The 22,588-nt window shown below is 40.2% G+C and overlaps 1 protein-coding gene across 1 annotated transcript in view; it reads left to right on the plus strand.

Moving 5' to 3' along the window:
• LOC309326595 (vomeronasal type-2 receptor 26-like) overlaps positions 1-22,588 on the plus strand; it is a 406,890-nt gene that overhangs the window by 31,362 nt on the left and 352,940 nt on the right. The gene's annotated exons all lie outside the window — the stretch shown is intronic.

A 22,588-nucleotide genomic window follows, 5' to 3' on the forward strand; every position in this document is an offset into this window, starting at 1 on the left:
AGATTTCTCTGAATCTCCAGACTTCCCACACCCCCTCCATGGCTCCTTCTTTCAACCTTTTCAACTGCATACCATTCCATAATCCATGTTTTATATCTCTCCATATTATCCATGATAATTGTTACATTACAACTGTTATTAAAATCCTGCTAATGTTTCCATCTGCTTACAGTGGTCTCTTAAATAAATTACAAATTTTCCCCATTCTTTATTGAAGTTTTTGTCTTCTTGGTTCCTAAGTTTTCCAGTCCGTTTTGCCATTCCGGCATACTCCAACAGCTTGATTTGCCATGACTCTTTGGTAGGGACTTTATCTACTTTCATCCACCCTGAGCAATCTAATACCCTTGGCAAACGTAACTGCTTCACTGCTCACCCCTAACTCCAGGTCATTTGTGAACTAGTTTGAAAGCACAGGTCCCAATACTGATCCTTAGAGGACTCCACTTTCTACATCCTCCCCACACTCATCAGAACTGTCGGCTCAATCTTACACTCTGCTTCCTGTATCTTAATCAATTCCTGGGCCACAAAAGAACCTCTTTTGTTACCCCATGACTGCTAAGCTTTCTCAGGCATCTTTGGTGTAGTTGTTTCAGTGGGTCTAGTCTGAGTAGGACAAACACTGGTTAAATCACTCTGAGTACAACTTGGTTGGAACTCACCCTTTCACCACCATCATCATCATCATCATCATCATTTATTTTTTTTAAAGAAAGTAACCATGTATGATTTACGCAATGCATTGATGCTGGCGCAGATGGTGGGCTGGATGTGTGTGCCACAATTCAAAATGGTTATAGAAAGCTGTGCGGCCATTGGACCATCTAACTAAATATTGTCTATACTGACTGGGCTTCAGGCAGGAGCTTTTGGAAGACCTACCTGAATAAAAAAGGGAATGATCTTGGAAGTTTCTGCATGCAAGGTAGATGCTGTGCCACTTTGCTGCAGTTTCCATCACAACCGTAGAATCACAAAATATAAAGAATTGAGAGGGGGTGGGGAACTTAAGAGTTACAATCTTATCACTGTAAATAATAATAATAATAATAATAATAATAATAATAATAATAATAATTTATTATTTATACCCCACCCATCTGGCTGGGCTTCCCCAGCCACTCTGGGTGGCTTCCAAAAAATATTAAAATACTATAATACATCAAACATTAAAAGCTTCCCTAAACAGGGCTGCCTTCAGATGTAAATAGAAAGAGTCTTTCAAGATTCATAAACATGCAGTTATTACTGTTGTTGTATTTTACAAGGAAATCCTCCTTTAAAACCAGTGGTACTTTTTTGTACTAATAATTTAGAAACCTTTACCTTTTATAACTAAGCAATGTTTTTAACTGCCTCTGCATCTTTTATGACTGCTGTATAAAAATCGCATGAATCTGAACTTTGAAGAATTTTGTAAATAAAACCGTTTTATAACTTACCAAACAAGTGGTCTATCTCCACGCCCTTTAACTTGGAAAAGGTGTCTAAAAGGGGACCTTTCAGGAAGGGCACATTTTAAAGGTTTTGAAGCACATATCCCAATGCTGTCTTTACTTTTCTTTTTCGCTGCATGTTTTGTGATCTAAAATATCTGCTTGAGTTCTCTCACCAAAGAGTATTTGCTCCAAACTTCAGTCTTGGTTTCCAGGTTCCAATATTTTTTGAGAGAGGAGAGCAAAGTCACTATTGGTGGTGGCTTGGACACATGGCTCATAGCTACCTGGAGCCCCGTTGTGGGCCCAATTCTTGGGAACCCCTCCAGCTAATATTAGATTGGCAACTCCCCTTTTTAACTTCTAGTGTTGTCGTTGTTTCAACAGGTGTTTTGGGTTACTTTCTTTCCTTTTTTTGTAGTGTTAACTGATTTGATCCCTTTCATATAACTTTTATAATCTCATTGTTCATGGCTTATAAATTCATGGCTTAGACATTTATGTTGTATATAAACTGTTGAAATTAATCAGTGAATAAGAAATCCACTGATTTATCTTTATTGGCAGTTTGTTGACCAAGTTCTACCAGCAGATCCTAGCCTTGGCATACAGCGTCTATGAGATCAACAGGAATCCCAGCATCTTGACAAATGTCACGCTAGGATTCCACATCCATGACAGCTATTCCAATCGAAGGATGACCTACCGTACCACTCTGGACCTGCTCTTCAAATCCCACAAATTTGTCCCCAACTATAAATGTGACACCCAGAAAAACCTCATAGCTGTCATTGGGGGATATGACTCAGATACTTCTTCTCTTATGACAGGAATTCTAGGTCTCTACAAGATTCCGCAGGTGGGATATGCAGATGGGGGTGTGGTGACATTCACCAAATGCACCCTTCTCTTAGAAGTGGTTATTGTTGTTTTTAATTTGTATATTACTTTATGATATAAGTAATGCAAATAAAAGCAAAAGCAAAACAGAGCTTACAATATTCATAAATATTCATAGATTAGGTTTTCAGGAACTGCCCTTAAATATATGTAAATAATTCACAATACCCCTAATAATATATACAAATGGCTATTTCTTGTACAAATTATTGCTATTATTATTACTATCACCTTGCATCTCAAAGTTTTCCAGCTGCCGAAAGAATTGTAATGGAAGTCTTTGAGGATCTCATAAATGCAAAACAAATGCAATCTGTTATTCAATAAATAAATAAATAAATAAATAAATAAATAAATAAATAAGTTATCTACCTTCCTTTACCCTTGCTGTGTTGTTCATTTTAACTGTATTCGTTAGCTTCCAGATCCTAAAAACTAAATGTTGTAGTCTGTGAGAATTTCATTCTCCCCCCTTCCCAAATTATGTTATGCAAGCAGCTTTTAATAAATAATCATTTTATATCTTTCATTAAAATGAAGTGTTTTGCATAAAAGAATGTTACAAATTAGTCTAATCAAAAGTCATAACTTACTATGATGTTAATTTTAGCCATTATTCCAGGAGTAGGTATAAGTTTCTAAACTTTGTGATGCTTCTAATAATAGTCCTACTCAGAGTAGTCCCACTAAAGTCAATATTCATGACTGAATTAATTCCATTAATTTCAATGGGTCTACTCTGAATAAACTTAGTTGTATACAACCCTTAACATTATTCATTATTCTGGAAGTTAAGTGGGATATTACTGATAAGGAAACAACCAAAAATTGCACTGCATGCCAGTGACATAAGAAAATTCACCCACCCCAAAGAGTTCTTGACTCTGAGTCTTTCCAAAGCTACAAAGTCTTTCATTTTATTTTTGTTTCACCACACATTGGTGGCTCCTAGCTTTTATCTAAAAAATGTGTACATTTTCTTATAGATCACTTATGGCTCGTTAGCCCTAGAGGGCCGACAGATGACACAGTTGCAATCATTTTATTGCATGGTTCCAAATGAAGCTCATCAGTATATGGGAATTATCAACTTACTTAAGCACTTTGGATGGTCGTGGGTTGGACTCTTTGCTGCAGATGATGACAGTGGAGAACATTTCTTGCAGACGTTAGAACTGTTGTTTTCCCAGCATGGAATCTGTTCAGCCTTCACTCTAAGGCTTCCAGCCCAAAACAAGTGGAATGAAGTGGATGAAGTTGTTTATCTATACTCAAGTATGCGTGCATTTTTCACAGATGATGGAACCAATACATGCATCATCAATGGACAGTCTTTGACAATGATATGGCTTAGAGCTTTTATAGCGCTACAATACCCTGGAAATATAGAGAAGTCATCAGTTAGAAAGGTGTGGATTTTGACATCTCAGATTGATTTCATAACAACAACCTTTCAGCGACCCTTGGATTTTCAACTGTTCCAAGGTGCCATTTCTTTCACCATTCACTCAAAAGAGCTTCCACAATTTGAGAAATTTCTTCAGAACATAAAACCTGGCTGGAACAAAGGAGATGGTTTTTTCAATGATTTCTGGGAGCAAGCATTTGACTGTTCATTTCCAAATCCGAAGGTGACAGTGCAAGCTGATAGGGCATGTAGTGGAGATGAGAGGCTAGACAGTCTTCCTAGGCCTCTGTTTGAAATGGACATGACTGGCCACAGCTATAATATCTACAATGCTGTCTATGCTGTTGCTCATGCTTTGCATGCCATTTACTCAAGTAGATATAAGCACAGAGGAGTGGTAGGTTGCAGAAAATTTGATCTTCAGGATCTTCATCCCTGGCAGGTAATGTCTCTACAAATTTACAGCTTATTTAGTGTGACAGTGATATTAACAATAAAGGCAACAACAATAATACTGGATTACAGCACAATTATTTGGATAAATCTTTGATGTTTTTGTTTTCTTTTGAAGACAATTCTGCAAGTAAATCTTTATATGTCTGGGCAATATTTAATTCCAAAGGAGTCAGTTTTCATGCTTCCTATTGCTTCATGTTGCACAATATTACTGTATTTTTCGCTCTATAGGACACACTTTTCCCCTTCCAAAAATCAAGGGGAAATGTGTGTGCGTCCTATGGAGTGAATGCAGGCTCCTTGGCTTCAGCAATAGCAACGCAAAGCCTCCGAAGCGCAGAGGGAGAGCTCCCCCCGTGCTCCGGAGGCTTCGTGTTGCTTTCGCTGAAGCCGCCTGAAGCCCTCAGAGCACAACGGGAATTCCTGCTACGCTCCGGGGGCTTCAGGCAGCTATCCACAAGCCTTCGGAGCGCAGCAGGAGTTCTTGCTGTGCTCCAAAGGCTTGCGGAAAGCCGCCTGAAGCCTGGAGAGTAAGAGGGGTCAGTGCACACCGATCCCTCTTGCTCTCCAGGCTTCGCTTCACTGGAGAGGCGCTGCACAGTTTTTCCTCTCTGTGCAGCACCCCTTCAGCAAAGCGGGAGGAGAAATGGAAGGGGCTCCGTTTCTCCTGCCGCTTCACTGAAGGGGCACTGAGCAGAGAGGGGGAGAATTCCCCCCCCCCGTTCTCCCCCTCCTATGGTCTGGTGCGTCCTATAGAGTGAAAAATACAATAATTACTGCAATATGACTACACTTCTAAGAGCCTTCCTTCTTTCCATTAGCTCCACCTGTTACTTCAGAGCACTTCATTCAACAACTCAGCTGGAGAAACTATTTCCTTTAATGGGAACAATGAAGTGAGAGGTGGGTTTGATATAATGAATATGATCACATTCCCAAACACATCTTTTCAGAGGGTCAAAGTTGGAAGAGTGGAGGATCTCAGTGCTCTTGGAGAAAATGGATTCTTTCTTAACGAAGATATAATTGTGTGGCACAGAGGTTTTAACCAGGTGGGGATTTTGGTGTGTTCTTGGGTAGTGTTCTCTTATCTAGATTTCTACCAATGGGTTTCTACCAATTTCTACTAATGGATTTCTACCGATGGGTCAGTTCCACTATTGAGTCATTGTCTAATCTTATGTGGGTCACAATGGCAGCACTACTATCATACAAAATTTGATGAATATTAGGAAATGAATCTCCAGGAGCATGTTTGGGTTAAAGGTGGGCATTGGATCTGAAAAAGTTGAAGACTACTCTTCTAAGGTGCTAATCTGTGGTTCTGAAGGCTGCCCAGGTGCTCTAAAAGTAGCTGCAAGTGCTAAATACTTTTCATCCCATTTTGAAAGCTATATATGCAAGTCTAAGCATGTCTTGCATAAGTACCATAGAAATCTGCTAGAATCCCTGTACTATATCCTGAATGTGTACAAGTAGGCACTTTCTGTTTCTTTGGAATATGGTAATTATTGAGACACCATCTAGTTGTAGATCAGTAGTTGAAAAATAAAAGTATATATTGTGCAGATACAATTTGGCTTGGCGACGCGAGCAATTGTCAACGTTTGTCCTTAGGGTTAGTGGTTTTTGTCATTTCCCCCTGAAAATAGCACAACAACTCTGGGCCATCTCCCCCTGATTTTCTTAAATTTTAGTCCCCCCCCCAAATAAGGGGTATTTTATACAAGAGGGCGTGTTATACACGGGGAAATATGGCACACGTATCTACATCTGTATATGTATATATTTATTACAGTGAATAACAATACAAAGATTTATTCTTAAATATTAAATGTTTCAGTTTCTGCTTTTCTCAGCTACTATGGTGTGAATCATAGCACAGATGGATAGATAAATAGACAAAATGTGAAAGAACATTTCTATCACCACAAATCTCCTTCCTGTCTGTCAATAGGTGCAGCCTCTTTCTTTGTGTAGTGAACACTGCCACCCTGGCCACCAGAAGAAAGAAAAGGAAGGGAATCTTTTTTGCTGTTATGACTGTGTTCCATGTCCCAAAGGGAGGATTTCGGAAGAGAATGGTAGGTGAAGTAGAAAACTCTCCCCACCCACCACTGCCAATCCCCCAAACCTAATTTGGATTTTGTGCCTTGTGTTAAATCATCATAATGTGCATGTAAAAACTTGGTCAACAAGTCATGCTGACATGAAATTTTACTCATGCAGTCAACTGGGTCTAATGAATATCACAGGATGGTGCCTGGAAAATGGGTGTTTTCTGTCATCACCCCAGAACCATGGAATGCCCTTTCCAGTGCCATATGTTGCTTCAAACATCTTGTAAAGATATGCTTCCTGAGATTAATCAGAGAATTCAAAAGCGATCATTGACATTCACCTTTAAATATGAAATGTAATGAATTTCTTCCCCATCCCTATACTAAGCCTCCAAATTCTGGCAAATAAAGGGGAGGGTGGGTTATATTTTTTCTTGATTTTCCAATGGAGAAAAATATAAAATTTTAATGGGAGGTATTTAAACATAACCAGAATATACACAGTAACTAAATGATGATAGCCATAAGATTAAACAAGAGGCTATTAAAACTCATTTTCATATGGCCATCCACTGAAACATATGTGTTTCAGGCAAAGGAATCCTTCTCCAAACTAAAGATGGATTGACACTGAAACTGGACCTTTTTCTATTTTTCAGATATGGTTGACTGCTTCAAATGCCCAGAAGATCAATATCCAAATAATGACAGAGATGGCTGTATCCCCAAATCTAGAAACTTCCTATCTTATGAAGAACCCTTGGGGATCAGTTTAGCCTCAGTTGCCCTAGCCTTTTCCCTAATCACAGCTTTGGTACTAAGAACTTTTATTAAGCACAAAGATACTCCCATTGTCAAAGCCAACAACCGAGACCTCACTTACAATCTCCTCATCTCCCTCCTGCTCTGCTTCCTCTCTTCTTTGCTATTCCTTGGACAACCTGGAAAAGTGACCTGCCTTCTCCGTCAACCAACTTTTGGCATCATCTTCTCAGTGGCTGTTTCTTGTGTGCTGGCCAAAACCATCACCGTGGTTCTTGTTTTTTTAGCCACAAAGCCAGGCTCCAGGTTGATTAAGTGGGTGGGCAAAGGATTGGGTCAAGCCATTGTCCTTTCATGTTCCCTTATTCAAGCAAATATTTGTATAGGGTGGCTGGGAACCTCTCCCCCATTCCCTGATTTAGACATGCACTCTGTAACAGAGGAAATCATTGTACAATGTAATGAAGGGTCAGTTGCCATGTTTTATAGTGTCCTGAGCTATTTGGGCCTCTTGGCCATTGTCAGCTTCATTGTGGCATTTTTAGCCCGGAAATTACCTGATAGTTTTAATGAGGCCAAATTCATTACCTTCAGCATGCTGGCATTTTGTTGTGTGTGGGTGTCCTTTGTTCCAACCTACCTAAGCACAAGAGGAAAATACATGGTGGCTGTGGAGTTCTTCTCCATCTTGGCCTCCAGTGCTGGGTTACTGGGTTGCATCTTTTCCCCTAAATGCTACATCATTTTGCTCAGGCCTGAGCTGAACAACAGAGAGCAACTAATAAGGGCAAAGAATTAAATAATCTGTTATTGTCAATTTATGTAGTATGTATAGGGTAGGAAGTTAAGTAATGATTATGGATATGTGTTTAAAATTATCTACAGGCCTCCTCATCAAGTTTCATTTGCTGTTCCATTTCCCCATCAGCCCACATTACCAATTGCCATTTTTAGTCAACTTCCTGTGATGGAGTATTGTAATTTACATAAGCTAATCAGTGCAATGCTTTGTGCTACAGAGCTGCATTATTTCTCCCTTTATTGCTATATAGTACAGTGTTTCTAAGCTTTTGGGCTATGTGTGTTATTGGAAACTGCATCTACTACCCCCCACACTTTTAAAGAACTGTTTGTGTGTTATGCATACCTCAAAGGGCGAGGGGCTGTACACTTCCCGCTGATCTTTGCTTTCAGCTACATTATGGTTACCAGAAGTCCCCATTTCCCGGGGACAGTACCCGGATTTACAAATCTGTCCCCGGACAAAATCTGTCCCTTGATTTAATTTAATGTCCCCAGATTTATATTTTAAGTGTTGTAGATTTATTAGTAGGGAATTAATGTTGCGTGATTGGTTGTATGGCACAAGACACATCATATGGGGACTTCCGGTGAGGCAAAATGGTGGGCACCATGGCAGCAAGCAGTTCCTGAAGCCAGCCAAAGCCAACTGTGCTACCAGGCTAGCTCCGGGCTGCTAAGACTGCTGCTGCCACTGCCAAGGGGGAACCGGGGATGTCTGGCACATCAACTGGGGGAACCGCTGATCCCCTGCGTGACCCAAATTGAGCCGGGAGTGAGAGCCCCTGGCCACTTGGCCGCCTGCCCAGTGGTGCTCCGGGGCCAGGAAAAGCCTGGAGCCGACACAGGGAGAAGGAGGAGAAAAGAAGAAGGAAGAGAGAGAAATAGGAAGGAGAAAAAAGAGGGGACCCCCAACCTTGCCACGCCATTGCTGCCACCGCCACTGAGGAGGAGAGGTAGGAGAGTGCTGGTAGGGCAAGGACACGTGGCCGAGCCCAGGTTCCAGCTGAGCCTACTCCACGGCAGCTAGCACTCCAAGAGAGCAGGCCAGGGCCCAGAGGAAGGCTGTACGACAAAGGAGACCACAGAAGAGAAGATATTACTTCTTAATTATTATTATTTTAAATAACTTTTTCTTTAATAACTTTTCCCCCATCTTCTAAAAAAAAAAGAAGTGTCCCCGGATTCTTTGAAAAAAATCTGGTATCCTTAAGCTACATGGACTTTTCTTCTGCTCACTTGATAGTGGGGAATAAAGGGTATACTTTCTCTACTACGTTATGTGCCACCTGCTTGTGACAATAGGAATGCTGGGGGAGCAGAAAAAATAAGCTTGCCCATCTAGACCAGTTCTTTTCCTCCCTGGCCACCTCCCTGCCTCCATCCAGCTGTGGTTTCATTCTGCTCACGCAACCACCTCCTTGGCCAAACCATAGATCGTGCAAACTACAGAAGAATGGGCAGGATAAGTCAGGGCAGGTTTTCAGCAGTTGTCCTGTGGATCAGCAGGCTTGCTTAATGCCACTTCTGGCCATCTTCTTCATCTCTGCACTGCTGCATCCTAACTGGCTGCCTGGACTGTGGTGACAGCAGTGTGTCTCCAGACTTGTTGGGGAAGAGGAGGGTGGCTAGTAGTGGCAGCAGCTGATCTCAGGATCTAGCCTCCCCACTCCAAGCAGGTCTTCCCTTAAACCTGTGGCTCATTTTGTTTGACCATAATGACAGAGGCTCAGCGATGACAGCTCAGGATGCATCAGAGGAGATATGCATTGGGGAGAGACTCAGTCCCACCTCTCACCCTATGAAGCCTCATGCATGCAGCAGTAGCACGCATCCTGTTTTTCCACTGGACATCAAAGGAGCTGAAGGTAGATCTGCAAAGAGCTACTATGTCAAAGAGGAGCCACCTTTCTTTCTCTCTCCAGTCAATATTTGGAGAAGGTGGCTCAGAAAGCAAAGGCAGCTCCTATCTGACACTACTTGACTCTTAGTTTCTATCATAAAGTGTTGAACCAATGAGGAAGTGCACGGGGAGACTGTGAGGAACTCCACTACACATACGTGCATATATATATATAGACATGTAGATAATGAAAACAAGAGAATCATTTGCTGTTTGTCTTGCCACCATGGAAAAAATCTGTTACTCTTCTCTGAGGCCATGTCACCCAACAATTCATATGTGGAAATAGGTATGCAGGTACTTTGTCTGGGGAAAATATGACTTCCCTTGCTAAGTAGGCCTCACCTTCTTGTCAAAATTAACTCGTGTTTCCACAGCAAGATCATGACTTCTGCTGGTGTGGTGAACTTCCTGAAGTTATTAGACTCCCATCTCCCATCAGCCTCAGCCAACATAGCTAATGGTCAGTGAAGGATGATGGGAGTTTAGTCCAGCAACAACTGGTGGCACACAGGTCCCCCCGCCCCATCTCAGGACATCACTTTCCTTTGGATTCTTCTTAGCCTGGAAACCAATCACTGACCCACTAAGAGGCAGAGCAGGCATGTGACACAATTCGGGTCGGGGGCGGGGGGAGGAAAACAACATGCTTGTTGCAAAGAGTGCTAAGGGGCCTTCAGTCTTACAGACATCATTATCACACCCTGCAATTATCCAATTATTCAGCTGGCCAAATCTCCAGGGCTTTCCAGAAGGCACGAAGATCAGCAACAAGTTGTTCATAAATAATTCCTTCCACCATTGGAAGCTGGGAGTAGGGAAAAGAGGCTGGCATTGTTGTGTCACTTTTATCAACAGCAGCCTGTGTCGTTAAGACTTCAGATCAGAGTGTTGGCCATCCCGGCTAGTATTCAAGGCATGCCTTTGTAACTCTCTGGATGTTGAAAGTAAGACCGCAGAGTTTCCTTTTAGGAAGTGAATATGCAGACTCTGATTACCTGGCTAAAAGCCAGAAAGTTGCTTTAGACATGACACAGGAGAGCCTGAAGTTAAAGAGAAGCTTTGCTGCTAGGATGTTGTGGCTAATGGTGTTCCTGCTCCTATTACCCCAAAGCGCATGCAAAACAGAAACAGTGAAGTGCCCTGCAATTGATCCCTTCCCTATTCCACATGAGTGGTACCAGCCAGGTGGCCTCCTCATCGGTGGAATGACTTCCCAGATCATTTACACTTCTGATGAACTATTATTCCTGGAACACCCATCTCAGAAGCTGTTTGAGATTTCAGAGTATGGATTTTGTTCCTTCTGCTTCATCTGAGCTTAGACGGATAACTAATATGGGGTTCAGGTGAAACTCCCCCCCTCGCAATGAAATAATAAATCAGGGGTTTTCTGGGGCTCCACATGTTAGCCCCCCCCCCCGTTATCATGACATAATTGAAATGCACAATGAAATTTGTTGGAAGGTGGTGTACACACCTATTGATGCATCCTTTCAACGTTTAGTGCTGGTCTTCTGAACCAATTAAGGGGTTTGAATGAGTTAGGAGACATAGTGTTGGTGCGCTTTCAATTCCTTTTTCAGTCTTGTACATGTTACTAAGATTACAATTGTTTCAGATTTTGTTCTTCCACAACAGTAACTGCTGCTTCCTTGCATAGTTGTATTTTGTTTTAAATAGGAGGGATGTGAGATTTGGGGTGACATTCAGTGTTGATTGTGCTTGGAGCTGACTCATTGACAGAAACGGGCTTAAGTGCATTAAATCAATTTACTTCAGTGGGTATAACATGGAGTTGGTCAGAGTACACCCATTGAGATTAATGAGTCTGAGATAATTGTGTTCATTGTGAATTTAAGCCTGTTGGATCAGCTTCCTGTTCTCACCGTAGCCAACAAAATGTCTATGGGAAGCCTTGAAGCAGGACTTGAGTGCCAAAACACTCTCCCCTCCTTGGTTTCCAGCAGCTGGTATTCAGAAGCATATTGCCTCCAAGAGTGGAGGCAAAATTCAGCCATCGTGTCTAGTATAGCTTTATGCTCCATGTGTTCTAACCCTTTTTAAAGCCATCTAAGATGGTAGCTATTGTGCTTCTGGTGGGAGTTAATTCCATTGTTTAACTATGCACTACAGTATATAAGGAAGAACTTCCTTTTGTCTGTCCTGAATGTTCCAGTATTCAGCTTTGGTGCATTTCCGTTAGCTTTAGTGTTATGAGAGATGGAGAAAAACTTTTTCTGTATCCATTTTCTCTGTGTTGTACATTATGAATACAACTCTGTTATGCTCTGTTAACTCTCTGGGTGGAAATTGTGATTGAAGAAGAAAAAAAGTATGGAAAGGCTACTGTATCACGAATTTTCTTTTTCTAAACACATTTCTAAAAGAAATTTGGGACCACTGGTGTCATGGGAACCCTTTCACCTGCCATTAGCTGCTATATATTCCTTTAGCCTACTACACTTTAGGTATGGACTTGAAGTTATGAAGACAAGATGCTTTGTAGAACATTCTCCTTTAAGAGCAGCAGAAATGATTCTATATGTTGTGGCTAGATGCGCCAAGCTGTATATTGCTGTCTGTCCGTGGTGCAGCAGTACACATTGTGATTCAGTGCCCCAAACTGATAATTTGGGTTAAAACGGTTAAAAAACCAAAAAGCCAATAAGCCAGAAAGAGCACTCCCCATGTTTTCTGTATCTGATGATTTCCCAAATAAGCAAAACTAATAAAGTGTACCATAAGCTTCCATGAATTTCCAAAGTGCACTTCTCATTTCTGTAGTGGCTAAAAGATGCTGCAAAGCCTCTGAAAAAATATGTTTCAGTAGGTAGGTAGGTATTCAACAGAGGTATTTTAACATGACCCTTCAATCGTGTTCCCAGGGTGGCTTAGAAGAAGAAACAAAGCAACTAATATGTAACTAAAAATAACAGTAATAATAAATAACGATAACAATAAACAGGAATAATAAAGTTAAAGACTATAAGATCACAGAAGAAGAATTTTAAAAAATGAGTAAATTCCCTCTAAAGGGCTTGGGTAATTAAAAAGAAAAAAAGCACTTTGTCACGCACTGAAAATATAACACCATATAAATCTTTCAGAGGAGTACTCCATAACTGGATTTTTGCATAAGAAGAGTGTACCAAAACTGGAGCACATTGCCAGTGAGAAATCTCTTTAAGATGAGGCAGCTTTTCTCTGCTTTCCCCTCGCCTTTGCAAGGGCTCATAGGATAGCTTTTTCCCAGGAACCCATCGCACAGGCAAGATATTGGGCAAAACCTTGCCCAGTATTTTGCTGTAATCTATGGGCAACAGCGACGCCAGGCAAAGGTGTCCTGTGCTTACTGAGCACAGAACAAGGCTTTTACAGAGCTTAGAAACTATGGCAATAAATGTTGTATAAATTGTTGTGATAAACAAATGATAAGAAATTAATTCCTTTGAAGAGCTGTCCTCTGAAATAGTCATTTCACTTTATTGGCAGTTGGGTGATCAAGTTCTATCAGCATGCCCTGGCCTTGGTATACACCATCAATGAGATCAACAAGAACCCCAACATCCTGACGAATGTCACACTTGGATTCCACATCCTTGACAGCTACTCCAATCCAAGGATGACCTATCGTGGCACTCTGGACCTGCTCTTCAAGTCACACAGATTTGTCTCCAACTACAAATGTGACACCCAGAAAAACCTCATGGCTGTCATTGGGGGACTTGGTTTCGATACCTCTTTTCTCATGACAGAAAGTCTAGGTCTCTACAAGATTCCTCAGGTAGGATATGCAGATAAGAGTGTGAAGACATCCACCAGCTACACTGTTCTCTTGTAATTATGAAATTAAGTTGTTGCTCTTTAGTGTGTGTGCCTGTGTGTACGTAATTAGGAGGCATATGAGATTACCTGTGTTTGGAATATCCAAAAGAGGAGAGCTACATCAATTGCATTGGGAATGTCCAAATTTAGGGGGGAGAATGTGTGGGTCAGCAGTAGTTGGAGGAAAATACTACATGGGTGACAGGAAATTAAAGAAGGCACATTGAGTTCACAATCCACACTGAGATGAGGTATGGACAGGCCCTAATACAGTCCTTAATAATGTGTAAAGCTGGGTCTTTATTGTGCATTAGTAATAGTCACAGTAACATTTCAACTTGCTAGTTGCTTGCTAGATACGGAGTCTAACTTTACCTGGTGTGGAAATGATGTTAATAATGACTACACCAATTCATATCAAATTAAGTCAATTTTTCAATAAATAAATCACTGGTTTTTAGTCTGCTGTTGCTTAGTTAAACTGTATTTGCAGAGACATTAATAATTCAGTCTTGTAGTGTGTGACTTTGTCACGCTCTGAATAGTAGCATATAATTATGCAAACATTTGTTAACACATGGATTACCATTTTCAAATCTTTCATTAAAAGAATAGCATAAGCAAAGAGCGTAAACAATAAGCCTGTTCATAATTTATAACTTTTTGGCGGCTGCTGCTGCTGCTGCTGCTGCTGCTGCTGCTGCTGCTGCTTCTTCTTCTTCTTCTTCTTCTTCTTCTTCTTCTTCTTCTTCTTCTTCTTCTTCTTCTTCTCCTCCTCCTCCTCCTCCTCCTCCTCCTCCTCCTCCTTCTTCTTCTTCTTCTTCTTCTTCTTCTTCTTCTTCTTCTTCTTCTTCTTCCTCCTCCTCCTCCTCCTCCTCCTCCTCCTCCTCCTCCTCCTCTTCCTCTTCCTCTTCCTCTTCTTTTTTTTATATAAATATTTATTAAAGTTTTTAAATATAAATGCACAAATAATAAACAATCTTACTTCTGTCACAAACATAGTTTCATCACTTCTTTGGACTCCCTCACGTCTCCCGCTCCCATTTACATCATTAAAAGTTTTTTTTCCAAACAAATTATCAACTTGTTTACAATCTCATATCCACTCATTCAAATATAATCTAGCAATTCTTCCAAAATTTTTTTATATTTTCTTTAGTCTCACTTATCATCAAATTTAAATCTAATTTAGTGGTGGCCAATTTTTTATAATCTAGCATCCTTCTTAACATTCAACCAAATTACAATGTTTTTGTAGATACATCTTAAATTTCTTCCAGTCTTCCTCCATTTTCTCTTCTCCCAGGTCTCGGATTCTGCCAGTCATCTCGGCCAGTTGCATATAGTCCATCAGCTGCATCTGCCACTCTTCCAGTGTGGGTAGATCTTGAGTTTTCCAGTTTTTTGCGATGAGTATCCTTGCTGCCGTTGTTGCATACATAAAGAATGTTCGGTCCCTCTTTAACACCTTCTGGCCGACAATACCCAGAAGGAAGGCCTCTGGTTTCTTAGTGAAGGTATACTTAAATACCTTTTTCAGCTCATTATATATCATTTCCCAGAAGGCCTTCACCCTAGGGCATGTCCACCAGAGGTGAAAGAATGTTCCTTCATTTTCTTTACATTTCCAACATTTATTATCAGACGAATGGTATATTTTGGCAAGTTTAACTGGGGTCATGTACCATCTATATATCATTTTCATTACATTTTCCTTCAGAGCATTACATGCGGTGAAGTTCAACCCAGTGGTCCACAACCTTTCCCAATCCTCAAACATAATGTTATGCCCAATGTCCTGCGCCCACTTTATCATAGCCGATTTAACCATTTCGTCTTGTGTATTCCATTTTAACAGCAAGTTATACATTCTAGATAGTACCTTAGTCTTTGGTTCTAACAATTCTGTTTCTAACTTCGATTTCTCCACCTGGAACCCTAACTTTTTGTCATTTTTAAAAACTTCTTTAATCTGAGCATAATGTAACCAGTCTCGCACCTTATCCTTCATTTTCTCCAAACTCTGCAATTTCCAATTGTCTCCATCTTTTTCTAATATTTCCCAATATTTTGGCCATTTGGCCTCCATATTGGGTCTTTTTCGGGCCTTAGCTTCCAGAGGCGAAAGCCACCTTGGAGTTTTATTTTCCAATAAGTCTTTATATTTTGTCCAGACATTGAACACTGCCTTCCTGACAATATGGTTCTTAAAGGCCTTATTGATCTTAACTTTGTCATACCATAAGTATGCATGCCAACCAAAAGCATTGTTAAACCTTCCAAGTCCAATACATCAGTATCTTCGAGAAGTAGCCAGTCTTTTAGCCAGCAGAAAGCTGCGGCTTCATAGTACAGCTTTAAGTCTGGCAGGGCAAAGCCCCCTCTTTCTTTCGCATCTGTTAATATCTTAAACTTAATTCTGGGCTTTTTGCCCTGCCAGACAAATTTAGATATATCTTTCTGCCACTTCCGGAAGCACTCCGTCTTGTCCACAATCTGTAGTGTTTGAAACAAAAACAACATTTTTGGCAATACATTCATCTTAATAGCAGCAATTCGGCCTAACAAAGAAAGCTTCAGTTTTGTCCAACTGTCCAAGTCTCTCTTAATTTCAGACCAACATTTTTCATAGTTATCCTTAAATAGACTCAGATTTTTAGCTGTTATGTTTACCCCTAGGTACTTTACCTTTTTAACCATAGTTAGTTCTGTTTCTCTCTGAAACCGTTCTGACTCTGTATCTGTCAGATTTTTTCCCAGCACCTTGGTTTTCTGTTTGTTTAATTTAAATCCCGCCACCCGACCAAAGTCCTGAATCAATTGTAATACTCTTTTCGTACTAGATTCTGGCTCCTGCAGGGTCAAAACTAGGTCATCTGCAAAAGCTTTGAGTTTGTATTGTTTCGCTCCGACCTGAATCCCTTCCACCAACCGGTCCCCTCTGATCATGTTCAAGAGCACCTCCAGAACCGAAATAAATAACAGAGGGGAGATCGGGCAGCCTTGTCGTGTTCCTTTTTCAATTTTGAACTCTTCTGTAACCACATTGTTAACTATCAATTTGGCCTTTTGTTCTGAATATATTGCATCAATCCCATTCTCAAACCCCCGTCCCACTCCCATTTTTTTTAGATTTCCCTTCATAAATTTCCAAGAAATATTATCAAAGGCCTTCTCCGCATCTATAAAAATTAGGACTGCTTTTGTGTTTATATCTGTTTGCAAAAGTTCCAGAATGTCAATAATGTTCCTTGTATTGGCAAACATGTGTCTACCTGGGAGAAAGCCTGCTTGGTCTTTGTGAATTACCTCGTTTAAAACTCTTTTAAATCTACTTGCCAAAACATCTGCAAATATTTTGTAATCCACATTTAAAAGGGAAATGGGACGATAGTTCTTGAGTTGTGTCTTTTCAGTTTCCAGTTTTGGTATCAATGTGATAAAGGCTTCCTTCCACGATTCCGGCGCCCTCTTCCCCTCCATAATTTCGTTACAGACCTCCATCATTGGTTGGATCAAATAGTCTTTTAATGTCTTATAATATTTGGAAGTCAAGCCGTCTGGCCCTGGAGATTTGCCCAGTTGCATGTTCTGAATGGCTTGTTCAATCTCTTGTTGTGTTATTTTGTTGTTCAGGATTAATCTGTTTTTTTGTGACAACTTTGTTAGTCCATTTCTTTCCAAAAATTGTTTCATCTCAACCTCGTCTTGCGGCCCTTGAGTATATAACTTTTTGAAGTATCTCTGGAAGCACTTTCTAATTTCCATGGGGTTCTGAATATTTCTTCCTTCGATTTCTAAATTTATGACTGTATTTAATTTTTGTCTCTTCTTCAACTGCCACGCAAGCAGTTTCCCACATTTATTCACCGATTCAAAAGTTTTTTGTTTCATTAATTTAATCTTCCACTCTATTTCCTGGTTTATCAATTCAGAATATTGTGCTTGGTAAAGTTTAATTTCTCTCAGAATCGGCTGTGACTTCGGATTTGATCTTAACTTCTTCTCCAGTTCTTTGATTTTCTGCAAGATCTTATCTTTCCTTTCATTTTGTATCCTTTTCTTTACGGCATTCTGTTGTATCAAGAACCCCCTCATCACAGCTTTGCTTGCGTCGCAGATAGTTCTTTTTTCCACCGTAGTGTTCATATTTATCTCGAAGTAATCCTTCAAAGTTTTTTGGGCCTTCTTAATAATCTCCTGGTCTCTAAACAAGTTGTCATTCATCTTCCATCTAAAGGAACCGGTTGGCAATAGTGTCATGTCCATCTTCAGCGCATTATGGTCGGAGCAGGTCTTTGGGCAGATTTCCACTTTTCTAACCTTGGGTGCCAGACCTCTAGTTATCCATATTTGGTCGATTCTTGTCCAAGTCAGCTGGGCTTCAGAGAAGAATGTTCCTTCTCTTCCCAGGGGGTTCTTGGTTCTCCAAATGTCAATCCAGTCCATATTGTCTGTCATTTCAAAAAAAGTCTTTGGTAGTCTGCCGTCTTTTGTAACATTTTGGTTTTGTGACTTATCCATGTTAGTCAATACGACCCCATTCATATCTCCCATCCTTCCTCTTCCTCTTCCTCTTCCTCTTCCTCTTCCTCTTCTTCCTCTGTTGTTTATTTTTTCAGGAATAGGTTTATGTTTCTAAATACTGATTTGTAACAAATAACAGTCCTGCTCAGAGTAGAACCAATGAAATTAATGTTCATGGATGCTTTAGTTGAGATTCCTGCATTGCAGGAGGTTGAACTAGATGACCCCAGGGGTACCTACCAAATCTGTATGATTCTATGAATAAACTTAGTTGAATGCAAAGTTCCTGAAGGGATACGGCCAAGAGGGAAGATCCCCCCAAAACTGTACTGAATGTCAATAAATTGAGAAAAACCATCCAGAAGAGTTATTGACTTTCAGTCTTTCCAAAGCTACAAAGTCTTTCATCATATATTTGTTTTATGCACATGGATGGCACCTAAGTTTTCTCTATTAAATGTGGTTATTACTTTATAGCTCACTTATGGCTCATTTGCTCTAGAGGACAAACAGATGACACAGTTTCAATCATTTTACCGCATGGTCCCAAATGAAGCCCATCAGTACAGTGGGATTGTCCACTTGCTTCGACATTTCGGATGGACATGGGTGGGCCTATTTGCTGCAGATAATGATAGTGGAGAAAAATTCTTACAGACCCTGGAAGCACTGTTTTCCCAGCATGGAATCTGTTCAGCTTTCACATTAAGGCTTCCAGCGCAAGCCCACTGGGATGACCTTGATGGAATTATGGATATATTCTCAATTATTCATATATTTTTTAAAGATTATGGAACCAATGTCTGCATCATCAATGGAGAGTCCTTAACATTAGCATGGCTGAGAGCATGCATAACTCTGCAAAACCCAGGAAATGTAGAGATGCCATCATTTGTAAAAGTGTGGATTATGACTACACAGATTGATTTCTTAGCAACAGGAATTCAAAGAAACTGGGGGTTTCAGCTCTTCCAAGGTGCCATTTCTTTCACCATTCACACAAAAGAGCTTCCAGAATTTGAGAAATTTATTCAGAGCATAAAACCTGGCTGGAACAAAGGAGATGGTTTCCTCAAGGATTTCTGGGCGCAAGCATTTGACTGTTCATTTCCAGATGACATGACAGTGCACGACAGTGGGATGTGTAGTGGAGATGAGAGGATAGATAGTCTTCCTAGGCAATTGTTTGAAATGGACATGACTGGCCACAGCTACAGTATCTATAATGCTGTCTATGCCGTTTCTCATGCTTTGCATGCCATTTACTCAACTAGATCCAAGCACAGAGCAATGATGGGTAGCAGAAGATTTGACCTTCAAGATTTCCAGCCTTGGCAGGTAATGACTCTTCTATTGAACATGCTTCTAACATAGCAAAAATGCTACAAGATGAATCAACAATGACAGCAGTACCTCAAGGACTGCCTGTTCTCATATAAACCAACTTGTGCCTCTTCTATGTTAAGTATGGAGGGTGCCAACACAAGAACAGGCCTTTTCTGCAGTGGTTCCTCATTTGTGGAATGCTCTCTCCAGGGAAGTTCGTTTTGTACCTTTTTTATATATCTTAAGGTGCTGGGTGAAAATATTCCACTTAAACCAGGCCTTTGGCAGAGTAATACAGTGGTGCCTCGCAAGACGAAAATAATCTGTTCTGCGAGTCTCTTCGTCTAGCGGTTTTTTCGTCTTGCGAAGCATCCCTATTAGCGGCTTAGCGTTATTAGCGGCTTAGCGGCTATTAGCAGCTTAGTGGCTAAACGGCTTAGCGGCTAAGCGGCTATTAGCGGCTTAGTGGCTTAGAAAAAGGGTGGGAGTGAAAAAAGTCGCAAGACTCGCAAGATGTTTTCGTCTTGCGAAGCAAGCCCATAGGGAAATTCGTCTTAAGAAGCGCCTTGAAAAACGGAAAACCCTTTCGTCTAGTGGGATTTTCGTCTTGTGAGGCATTCGTCTTGCGGGGCACCACTGTATTCCACAGTCTTTTAAATGTGTTGTTGTGTTTGAGGGTACTGTTTTGTTGTTTTTGTTTTAACTAATTATTTGCATTTTTATTTTGTATTTTTATCATGTGATCTACCCTGAAATCTTTCGATGTATAAAAATCTAAAAACAACAATTTATTTATAACTTTTGGGATGAAATTGTGAGGTTATTCATTGTCAATGTTTTATTTGTCTGATAATTAGATTCTATCAGTGCATATTCTGTGAACTGTCCTAAGACCCCCGTGTATAAGGCGGTATATAAATTCAATAAATAGTTGTTGTTGTTGTTGTTGTTGTTGTTGTTGTTGTTGTTGTTGTTGTTGTTGTTGTTTTGGGGCCACACTCACACATTTAAGGAGTATTTAAAGAGCAGCTCCTTCACCTGAAGCAGAGATATCAGCCAGATAGGGGGCTCACCATAAATTATCAAATCTTTCCTGTGTGCTCATAGCATTCAAGGCTGGCACTCAGATGGACAGTTAGGCTGGAATGGAATTTCTATAGACCACATTGATCTCTGTTCACTGAACTTTAATGAGGGCTGGTGTAGGAGAGATGAGCGCCCTCCACTCAGCTTTCTGTAATACAAGTCAGTTGAACTTCTTCCATCACAATGAAACATAGCTGTCAACGTTTTCCCCTTTTTAAGGGAAATTCCCTTATTCCCAATAGGATTCCTCGCAAGAAAAGGGAAAAGTTGACAGTTATGCAATCAAATCATTTTATTTGGACTGATTAAGTTGACCCAGTCACAAATTGTGGGAAAGACAACCAGAAACCATATTCTTGAGGATAAGATAAGAACAGAAAATGGATATAACTGCTCTTTGCCTGACTTAGCTTCTAAAATATCCAGTGTCATATTTTCCACCACCCAAGAGCACACTTTTAAGTTCAAAACAATGTACAATATCCACCTCTTTCTCATTTGTTTCAAAACCCTTTTATTTCTTTTGCTCTTTCAATTAGCTCCATTTGATTCTTAAGAGCATTTCATTCAACAACTCGGCTGCAGAAACTATGTCCTTTAATGGGAAGAAGGAAATGGGTGGTGGATTTGAAATAATGAACATGATCATATTCCCAAACACATCCTTCCAGAGAGTGAAAGTTGGAAGAATGGAGGATCTCAATGCTCTTCAAGGAAATGGATTCACCCTTAATGAAGATATAATTGTGTGGCACAGAGGTTTCAACCAGGTGGAGATTTTAGGGTATTATTGGGAGCTGCTCTGTGCTCTAGATCATTAGTCTGGATAAAATGCACATAATCTTTCCTCAGTGAGCACAATTTGACATGCACTGTTTCTAGGCATATGGTAATTGCATCAGCTTCTTGATCTGTAGATCCATAGTGTCAAACAATGTATGTTTATGTATTACTTAATAGGAAAACATAGCAGATGTGCTACGCTTCTGTGAACCAACGATGGATGCATGGATGGCTTTACAGCCAGAGTGTGCACATATTTCTGATATCCAACCCCCTTTTCCTGGATAGGTGAGGCCTGTGTCTGTGTGTAATGAGCATTGCCACCCTGGTCAACAGAAGAAAAAGAAGGAAGGGGGAAAATTTTGCTGTTATGATTGTGTTCCATGCCCAGAAGGGAAGATTTCAAAACACAATGGTAGGTGATGTAGAAATCTACTTTCCCCATCCCCCAAGAGTAATTCGGATTTTGTGCCCTCTGACCAGTGATAAATTGCCCACAAGATGTATGTAACCACATGGCCAAGCAGTCATATGGTTATGAAATGTAACTCACGACAGCACACCAAGCCTATAGAATACTAAATGGCTGGGACTGGAAAATGAGTATTTTCTATCATCAACCAAGCACCGTGGGATGCCCTTATGTCATATATATCCCTGCCCAAACCCACCACTTAGGAATAAGAGGGTACTTTATTTAAAATCTATTTTGCTTGGTAAATGTTCTCTCTGACTGCTTTGGTTCCTATTTGCCTTATAGAATTCCCCTGTCTGGGAAGCCAATGCCTCAGGTTTCTAACTAATTATTTGCCTTTTTTGTTTGTTATTTTGTTTTATTTTTAAAAATTCATTTTACTAAATAAATAAATAAATTTCACATTTGCCACATTTACATTTTAACATCAAACCAGATTCTTCCAAATCTTAGGAGTTCCCTCCTACCCTTTATGGGTCCTTTATATGTCTAAATCAACTGCATATTATAGTTCTTCCACATTTTTGTTTTCCAAGATATCCAAAGGTAATTTTCTTTCAGTGTTTAACATGCTGTAAATTTTAAGTCATCTTTACATAGTTTTTCCTATGCTGCCAACTAGACAAAATATTTCTAGCTGACTTTCTCACAGCCTGGATAGCTTGGCCAACTATGAGATGTGGTTTGATTAAACAAATATCTGTTAATAACTATATGTTTGAAATATTTATTTCAGTAATTATGCTTGCATATTTTACATGTCTTACCATGTGTTCATACCTTTGGTCCTATTCCTAATTGTATCCTGCATAACAACTCCTCAGCTCTCACACA

This window comes from Podarcis erhardii (genome assembly GCF_964252035.2).
Source record: "Podarcis erhardii genome assembly, chromosome: 13".
Taxonomy (NCBI): Eukaryota; Metazoa; Chordata; class Lepidosauria; order Squamata; family Lacertidae; genus Podarcis; species Podarcis erhardii.